The sequence below is a fragment of the Desmodus rotundus genome, chromosome 2, assembly GCF_022682495.2.
Source record: "Desmodus rotundus isolate HL8 chromosome 2, HLdesRot8A.1, whole genome shotgun sequence".
Taxonomy (NCBI): Eukaryota; Metazoa; Chordata; class Mammalia; order Chiroptera; family Phyllostomidae; genus Desmodus; species Desmodus rotundus.
Window position 1 is genome coordinate 32418464 of NC_071388.1, and position 10343 is coordinate 32428806.

The following is a 10343-nucleotide window of genomic DNA, read 5'->3' on the forward strand; positions in this document are numbered from 1 at the left end:
CATTTACTAAGTTCCTGAGCTAACTTTTTCTTCTGTGGCTACTGCATTATTTTAGGAAGTTATACAAAGTCTGTCCAGAAGGTATCCAGCCATGTAATATGAAAAATAGAGACATTTATTAAAGAGAATACAGATACAAGAAACATTGTACATAGGACAATGATGCCTCAGTCTCCTTCAAAGTAGGCAGCTTGGGACCTCACACAGTTCTCCCAATCGTCATCAGCTGCCCTGTCATATTTTCCTGAATCTCATCAATGGTCTGAAATCCACTTTCAAAGACGATTTTAGTTTTGTGAAAAGCTAGAAGTCGCAGGGCACCAACTATGGGCTGTAGTGGGGCTGAGTCACCTGGGTGATTTGATGTTTCAACAAAAAACTGCACCTGACGTGATGCACGGCACAGGGCATATTGTCATGATGAAGCTGCCAGTTGCCCATAGCTGTGGCCTTCTGAATCATCCAAATAGTTTCTGCAGAGGAATGTTCAAGTTTAATGCAAAATTTGATGTAGATTCATTGTTCTACTTGCTCAGTCATTTTAAATGCAATGGTCACACAGTACGCATGCTCACTCAGTGGCATCTACTGTCCCCACTGACTAGTGCAGTGAAGTTGTCATTGTTCACACATGCATATTCCAGTCCACTCTTCTTGGCTGCCACGTCACATTGATGTTGTGCAAACCATTCTCGTTATATTAATAATGGCTACATTTTCCCCAGACAGACCTCAGTATATAAAAATAATGGGAGAAGTATTGAGGCAGGAGAGAATGAGTCCAGAAGATTACTGTAGATTGCCTACAAAGAACACTGCCCAGCTTTCCTTGGGTAGGGCTTAGAATGGCCTCAGAAGTGTTTCTTATAGGTATGTACCTCCTGCTTGCTATGTATAAAAACATGGTTGCTTACAGTTTCGTAGCTCTTTGAGAATGATGACTTCTTAGAGGGAGGCTCAGAAGAAGGTGGAATTAGAGAGGGGACAGTGTGTAGTCTAGCCACGAGGGCAACACTAATGTGAATGTCACAAAATGAAGAAACAGAAAGGAAATCGAAAGGATTCCCATTCAGTGGACTCTGCTCCCCACCTCACCTCGTTGGGCTGTGTCTGCACCCCTGCCTCAACAAAGGAGTGATTACAGTGTCTACCATTAACTACATGCTTAAAGGTCACACATGATCCTAGGTGTTTTAGGAACATTATCTATATTATTTCCAACAACCTTTTGGGAATATATCGCAGTCTCCATTTTTTGAAATATGGAAAATGAGAATTAGGATGGTATCGGCAACTACCCTATGATCACTCAACTATTATACAGAATTAGAACTCTAGTGTTTCTGTTGCTTAGGAAATCGGTGCTAGGAACAGAAAAATGACCTTTCTTGCCCCCAGTTTTATTGAGCTATAATTGACACATAACCTTGTAAGACATAGAATGTGCTGATTTAATACCTTTATAAATTGTGAGATGACTACCACTGTAGTACTAGCTATCACCTCCACCCCATCACATAGTTACCATGTCTTTTTCTGTGTGTGAGAAGAAAAATGATCTTTCTTATATGACGGGGTCATGATTACTGAATTCCAAAATAAGACCAGGGAATGGTGTAGCAACAAGAACTTAGGAAGAAAGTCTTTCTAACCCATGCTGGCCTGGCTCCTGGTGTGGCCATCTGCAAGGGGACCTTGTTCTCATCTTGTTTCTTTTAATTATGTATGGAACTGGCAGTAGACTTGCCACTGAATATGGCACAAAAGCTTGGCCTTTCCCTACAGCTGAGACAATTCTCAGGGCAGCAAACAATCACCAAAGAGGAATTCCAGCTGAGAAGTGTGCATCCAGCCACATGCCAGGGGCAGCTGCCTCTCTGGAAGGATGTCTTCTCTGGCTCTAAAGAGATGCAGCAAGTTGGCCGAGTTGATTCTTCATGGCTGGAGAGAAGGGATTGTGTGCATCTTTCCTCCCAGCTCTGTTCAGTGACATCCCAAGGGTAGCTTGAAATCAGCTATGATATGGGTATTTGTACCACAAAAATTGCAAACACTGGAGATGAGGGGTTTTCTCTTGATTATGGAGCGTGTCCCTGAAGGACCAGAGGCTGCGCATTAGACACTGCCATCTGTCCTGTTGTGTCAAAGACAAGGCAGTAACAGAGTGGGTGATACCAACTATGTTTGCAAACCTGTTGGGGATTTAGAGAGCCTGTAAGTATAACCCTTTTCCTGACCCAGTTTTGAACTAATTGGGGTATACAGAACAATCAGGGAGGTGAAGACTAATGTATCAGCTTTTATTGCTGCTAAAAGCTATGTTGGTGAATGTGGGTCAGGTGCAGCAAGAAGGAATTTCCTAACGCCGCCCTCCAGCATCAGGCAGACTTACTTACCTAATCCAAACTCATCAGGATAACCACCAGCCTTTCCATAAGGAGCTCTCCTAACTGAAAAACTTACAGCACAGAGACCCAACAGAATGCTTGCTTTCTGTGAACAATTGGCTCCCTAGCAGAAGGAGGGAAGAAAGGACTGATCTTTCTTTGCCTGGTTCCTCTCTCAAAGTCACCAATAAGTAGTCACTCTGCCCTGGGATGGATATATATATATATATATATATATATATATATATATATATGTATATACATATATGTATATATATGTATATACATATATACATATATATACACATATATATACATATATATATGTAGGTGATAATAAATTAAAACTGGATTCTTTTTTCCTCCAGGTTCACAATTTATTGTATAAACTGAGTATCACCTGATAGGTTGACATTAGCTTCTCCAGGCATGGGAACAAAACAGATGAGGTACAGACAATTTAGAATTCATATGTTGCTTTCACAGCTGGAGTTTTTTAAGACCTTAACTTGAAGTATAAACTCATCAAAGCAATACCCCCATTTGTGGTCAGTACACAATTCATTCTACCTGTGGAAGTGTAAGAGTTGAAATATTTTTTTAATACCAGTAAAATGGAACTGGGCATCCATTTATGGACCTGCCATGATTTCTCTGGACCATGCAGCTTGGGAAGGAGAAGCTCTCTTAACTATGCGACTTGGGAGCAGAGAAGGCTGTACTGGCCACACAGTTTGAAAGGATGCAGAAAGACCCCCCCCTCACTGGCCCTCCATTAGGATGCAGTTTTGAATTAGGGGCAGGAGTCTTCCATAACATGTACAACTGGAAGAAGCCAGAATACAGACGGGAACCTGCCTAGCTAAGCTACAGTCTTCTATTTCTTTTCCTGAGAGGCGGTACCTCTGACTGGCCTGCTTTGGCAAGGGGAAGGCAGGACTGTGTGATTATGGGTGTTTTTTGTTTCTAAAGGGAGTGGGATTTAATGGCGGAATTCTACCATTGTTCTAAATCTGTCTAATGTTTGAATAAATAGTTCCTTTCCTTTTTATAAGACTCTGGCATTGGGAGTTATGGTTTTTTGGTGGCAGGCAACAGAACCCAGAGGAACAGAACGCAGAGTGGTTCTGTTTCAGTACCTGCCAGAGATTAAGCTTTGCTTTCCCTCTGCTCTGTGAAGCTTTTACCCAGAAGCCTCTGGATACCCAGACTTCACCCTGATACCACTGACTTTCACTCTCTCCACGATGTAGCTCACTCTGGCCGGCAGGCTACATAAGGGGTGGCATTCTGCAGTGTCTTTGGGAAATTTTTCTTCAGTGCATGTTCCCCCAGTTCTCATTTGGCAACTGTGGGAATGTTTTGCCCTTATCAATCTACTGGCATCCTGCCTACTAGAGCAGTCTAGGCCTGAGAAGCTTTGAACTGTGTGGAGGGGGCTGGTTTCCAGACTTAGTTCTTAGCTCTATTTCCATTACAGTGAAACTGCCTAAGAACAGGCTATACGTTTAGAACAATGAAAGGGATATAAGTATTGCCACAGATCCTTTGTTTAACGTGAAAGATAATAGTTATTCTTGATGTGATTTTATATATCCACGTCTCTTATGGGGCAATATTATTCAGGATGCTTACTGACATTGATTAGGACATAAAAGAAGAATGTCTCCGGGGCGAGTGGGGTCATGATCTCTGCCTCCTTCCACTGGCCTCGCAAGTCTGCTTCTGTCACAATATGATCTAGAATCTCTTCGGGGTCTAATTAAGTTTGAACTATAATTTCTAAAGCTTTGGAGTTCAATTAAAACCAAAATGGGAATGCACTTTAAATTTTATGGTTAGGACCTCCTGATTGATTGTATTAGATTGTTAAGACCTCCAGAGAGTCTCTTATTTTATTGAACATCAGCCTGAACTTTATACTGAAGCTCCGTGTTTGCCTCTTAATCTATTCAACAGCTGCTTATTGAATGCCCATCATGAGCCAGGGTCTACGCTGGGCACCAGGATTAATGTAAACTCACATAATGGGATGAGGAGAATGATATGCTCACAAATCATTACACTTTAATCAGTATTACAGTGCTGCATTGCCAGAAAGAGTGGAAAGATGGAAGAGATACATAGACTCTGGGGGAGTCATGATGCACTTGAACTATGAGGAATGAAAAGACGTTTTTCAAGAGGACAGTTAAGGGAAGAGCCTTCCAGGCAGAGCAGAAGGCACCGGTACCTTAGAGGACATGGCATTCCGGGGAACTGAGGGAAGTTCGGTATTGTTGGAATCCAAAGGACAAAGGAACAGGGAGTGAGGCTTACAGCCAGTACTGTTGTAACTGCTAATTTCTACAACACTATGGGTGTGGCACTATCAGCCCCATTTTACAGATGAGGAAACTGAGGCTCAGAAGGGTTATATAGTTTGCTCAAGGTTACCAGCCTAGTAGATGTTAGAGCTGAGGTTTGACCCATCCGCCAGAAGTGACATTATTTTTTTTTAAGATTTTATTTATTTTAGAGAGATGCGGAGAGAGGGAGGAAGAGAGGGAGAGAACCATCAATGTGTGAGAGATCCATTGATTGGTTGCCTCTCACACGTCCCCAACTGGGGATCTGGCCCACAACTCAGGCATGTGCCCTGACCAGGAATCAAACCTGTGACATTTTGGTCCAAAGGCCAGCACTCAATCAACTGAGCCACATCAGCCAGGGCCGGAAGTAGCATTATTAATCACTACACAAAACTGCCTCCCTGTGCTTATCTTCATACTCTAGATCATAAACAAAATTTTTCAGTTTTCTGTCTCATCAAGTAGCTGCCAAAGTCCCTGTTTTTAATAAAGATATTTTTATCCACATAGTTAGCAAAGATAGCTGGTGTGTGGAATGCAGCCATTTTACATCATCATTCTTTGGCTAAAAGGAATGCAGATCCAACCCCATTCGTCCAGACACAATGCCCACTGCATGGCACAGGAATTTCAAGTTCAAATCTGAGGCTCAATAATCATCAGTTATCAAAGTGTAGCTCTGCCAAAATGTGGACCCACCCTTAAAGTAGCTTTAGTAAGGTCTGAACTATTGAGAGAGTTTTGGAGAGAGCTGTTTGAAAGTAGAGGAACAAGTATGTTTATTAAAAAGCATGACAAAATCAGAAGTCTTTGGTGATTTTGCCACTGCTTCCCACGAGTCTCTACGTTTGCCTACCACCTGCCCTGTGCATGAAGAGCCAGGCTGGCCTGACGGAAGTCCCAGCGAACCTGCAGTCTAAGATCTTCAGTTCAGTCACATAAGACACTGAAATTTTGGGTAAGAAACCCAAAATTGGACTTTCCCCTTTTAAGGAAAATGTCCTTGCCTGTGTAGAAAGTGGTTAAAGTGTAGGCTCTGCGGCCAGGTCTCCGGAACTCGAATCTGAGCTTTGCCATCCCCCAACACTGTGTGCCCCTGGAGAAGAAATGGAACTGCCTGTGCATTGGTGTTCACACAAATCAGGGGTAGTAATAGCACCTACCTCACGAAGCTGTTGGGAAGAGGAACTGAGTCCATTCACAGGAGGATTTTAGAAAAGTGTCTGACAGAGAAAGGACACATTGAATGTGAGGTTTCATTACTGTTATTTTCTTCTAGCTCTAGGCTTCCCTGCCCCATTCAGCGCTAAGTGCTCCTTCCTGGAGAAAATTGTTCTTTCCCTTTAAATATTTTTTCTACTTAAGGAAGGCCAATTTAAACTTCTGTGCATTGTAATCCACTTGCTGGCATTGCATTGACGTGCAGATCTGCAAATGCAGACATCCAGCCTTGGCATGACCCGTCTGGCACTCGGTGTCCTTGGCTGCAGCATCTCAAGGCCAGCAGAGATTCATTTTGTTCCAGACAAATAATGGTGACCTTATTTCCTGTTTGCTCTGTGGTCAGAATTATTGTCTCTTTGCCATAACCAAATCTTACCATCTTTGTATAATGGAAAAACAAATATTGATGAAATTTTAACTTGTTTCTTGTAATGAGGGGAAGCCTATGATGTTAATTTCACAAATTCTACTGGAAATAAATCCTATTGCTATGGAAACCTGTCCAGTCACCACTGAGATGTGATTGCTATATATATGTTCTTTGAATGTACATGTTTTAAGCATTATATTTTAGAGTATATTTGACTTGCAATTCTGTTTCCATAGTGTTAGACTGGAGCTCATCTGCCAACTGCTTTCCTGTTCAGTCTTTTAGGGTCCCTTGCTATCTTTGGGAATTTGAATCTTGCGGTGAAAACGCAAAAATCTTGTCATTAGTTCCAGCTACGCTACTTCTGTCCATGTGTCTCAGGGCAGGCTTTCCAGTCATTCTGATCCAATACAATTATAAATTCTTTAGACTATAAAAATGAAGATAATAGCTCAAAAGGCTTGAGTGAAGCTCAAATAGGATGATATGCATATAGGTACTTAATACATTCTCAAATGCTGTGTAAAGGTAAACAGTTTTGCTTTTCAGAAAAGCTACCCACTGCATAAATTACATAGCCAAGTAATCTTTCTAGGTCCTATTTCTCCTTTAGGGTTCAGTTATGAGAAGTATGAAGATGCAGGGGATGAATGCAAACCTATTGGGATAAGAATCCCAACAACACAACTCACAATCTACATAACCTTGGGCAGGTTACACAACCTCTCTAAGCTTCACTTTATTTACCTTTAATATAAAAATAATAACATTTATATCCAGGTTTAGTGAATAGATTAGAAAAAATTACATGTCAAACACAGAGGTTAGCAGGTGGCAAGCACTTAACAATGGCACTCACCATTGGAAATAATGGTGCTGTTCTCAAGCTGATAACAGTAAACAAATTCCAAACTACTCAGCGATTTGGACCTGGTTTCTGCCAAAGGGAATGCCATTTTCAATACCCCCCAATTTTTACACTTTCTTAAAGAGCATTTGCTTAGAAATAATAACTACTCATGAATTCCACAACAAACATTTATTGAATTATCTACTGTGCATCAAAGTGCATGGAAATGATGTACAGAAAGTGCATCGGAAGATGGGTAGAAGGACAAGGCTCTTTTGGAGAAATCTAGGAGACTCATGTTCTCAATTGTCACCCATTTCCCAGATGGCCTCTGAATGGAGCTGTTTCGCCAACCTGGTCTCTGAACTCAAAGGAAGAGGTGTTTAGACAACAGTTACAGATGTGAAAGATGCCAAAGGAGCAGGTTTTCAAATTGGGGTGAGCCAGGATAGAACAAGGATATAGGCCAGGGGGTCAAAAAGGGCAGACTCAGGATACCAGACAGCTTGGAGCTGGATGGGGTATAGGAACTGATGGTCAAAGAGAGAGCAGAAGACAAAGGAAGGGGTTGGCACCAAGCCCAAACAATATGAAACGTGGGCAAACAAACTTGAAGGTGGGAGAAAACACAAAACCTTTTTCTTGTTTATTCACTTGTTTATGTTAAAATCTACAATTCTTGAAACAGAGCATAGTTCAACCTGTGGGCCTGCCTTCCTTCTTTCCTTTCTTCCTCCCTCCCTCCCTCCTTCCTTCCTTCCTTCCTTCCTTCCTTCCTTCCTTCCTTCCTTCCTTCCTTTTTTTCTTCCTTCCTTCCTTCCTTTCTTTTTTCCTGGAGTAGGAATCTCTTTTTGGTCACTATAGGTGTGTCCAGTTCAGGCCCTGGGCATTCACAGTGTGAGGCAGTGCCGCCTAGTAGACAGAGAGCAGTCTGGACAGCCATTCAGTTCTTGATGTGAGTCCTAATCCAATCATTTCCTGGCTGTGTGTATTCTGGCAAGTCATCCACCCGCCTCCAAATCTCAGTAACCTCATTTTAGAGTGGCAGTAATCATAGGTGATCCTAGGAAGTTTGTGAGGCTTGAATGAGGTAAACTGTGTGAAACTTGTGAAATAGAGGATGTTCTCAATATGTGGTAGCTACTTACTGTTGTTATTGAAATTGACCCCATGTCACAGAGCTCTTCAGAGACCTCCCTATGAGTTGATTCTCCTGGGTGTGGAAGGCAGTCCAGGGTGCGGTGAACAGTCTTGAGTCCACACTAGTCACTTCCATCCAAAGGCATTTCATGGAACCAGGAATGAGGCTGCCATGGCTTCATAGGAGTGGCAGATGGCGCTGCTCCCCTCAGCTATATGGGGAGCATCTTGGCAATGGGAAGTACAAAGAGAATTTCTTCACACATTCCCATCTTGTGGAGAAGAGCTCTAGCCCCATTTTCTTCTGGCTTCTTGCTCTTTGCCTTTTCATTTTAGACAGCCTCCTGATTGTCCACGAAGAGTTCAGAGCAGCAATGTAATCTGTAACGATGAAATCTTATGCCCTGCCATTTCCCTCTGCCCAGAATGGAATTTTTAATCTCAGGTACAACACTCTGAAATGGCTGGGCTCCCATTTCAAATTCTTTTTATACTATAGATAACATCTTGTCATTATTGTCTATCTGTTAAATAAAATAAAAGGAAAAAAAATCACTTAAGTCATATCTTTGGTATCCCCTTATAAAATGAAATCCTTTTAGTCCTTAGGACCAAATAAACAGACTATCACTACCACCTTCATTATAATCACTACTACCACCAACAAAAACATAGAAAAAGAAAGTAGGAGCTCTAGACTCAGTGGTAGGCCATGGCCAGATCAGCAGTAGGGTGGATGAAATGGTAAGAAATAAATGCAGAATGTAACTGACATAGTGTAACTTTCCTGAGTGATAGGTGATAGTCCTTGAGAACTGATGCGACCACTACTCAAAGCCTAGGATATAAGAGGCAGCAAGCCAAGGGACTGTTTTCTTGTTCCAATAGGCAGCCTTGACCGCCTTCAGAGGTAGTTTGCTTTCTCTGAATCTTAGTTGTCTTACTTGCCCAATCTTCTAATTGCACTCCAACCTTCATGGACTGGCCTGGCTCAGAACAAGAAAGACCTGGGTTTACATTCTGGCTCTGCCATTTGATGGCCTATGATTATCTGAAAGTTATTTAACCTTCTAATCTTAGTTTTATCATTTTTAAAACAACATGCACTTCAAAGAGTTTTTGTGAGCACTGAATGGCATAACTCGAAGTGTCTAGAGCACCCACACAAGTAATGTATCAGTAACTGTTCATTTCTTCCCACCTCTTCCACAGAGAACCAGGGGAAAATAGCCGTGAACTTCATCTATGAATTAATAATAATCCCTATTTTGTTGATTCTAAGGCATTGGTTTGGCTGAAAAGTCCATGTGATTTTTGCCATAAAATAAAAGACATGTATCATTTTCACCAATAACTTTATTGATTTGGGTATTTTGAGTATGTCAGCCATCTCCCACATGGTATAATGTTGATTGTTCTCCATTAATGTCTCAATTCGATCACTATCAACTTCAACTGGTCTACACAACCGTGGAGCATCATCCAGCAAGAAATCTCCAGCACAAAACTTTGCAAACCACTTTTGACATGTTCAATCAGTCATAGCACCTTCTCTATACATGGCACAAATCTTTTTTTGTGTGTTTCGTTGTACTTTTACCTTTCTTGAAATAATACAGCATACTAGGACAAAAATGTTGCATATTTCCTTCCATCTTCAAGGTTAAAATTCACCAATTTTGATAAGTTTTTTTTTAAGGCACACTGATATGACAGCTGTCATGATACAGTCTAAAAAAATGGTTTCAAATGAAGTTAAGGACAACTAAGCGCTACTAGAGCCATCTTATGGAAAAAAGAACAAACTTTTTGGCCAACCCAGTACCTTTTGCCATTTTAACATTTTGCAATTGGCGGCATCTTACAGTTTGAAGAGGACAGTTGTGACATGGCTGTTATTGTTTGTGAACACGTGAACTTATTGTTGTTCCTGAAGGCTTGACTGGACAGCTGTAACTCTCACCAGCTGAAAACAATCTAAGGAAGGGTTGTGAGTCCTGGATGCACGTGGATAATTTTAC

The 10343-nt window shown here is 41.5% G+C and overlaps 1 pseudogene; it reads right to left on the reverse strand.

The window, feature by feature from the left end:
- Window positions 1-2847: 2847 nt before the first annotated feature.
- Window positions 2848-3034, reverse strand: LOC112309260 (ATP synthase membrane subunit K, mitochondrial pseudogene; annotated as a pseudogene).
- Between the last annotated feature and the right edge of the window lie 7309 nt (window positions 3035-10343).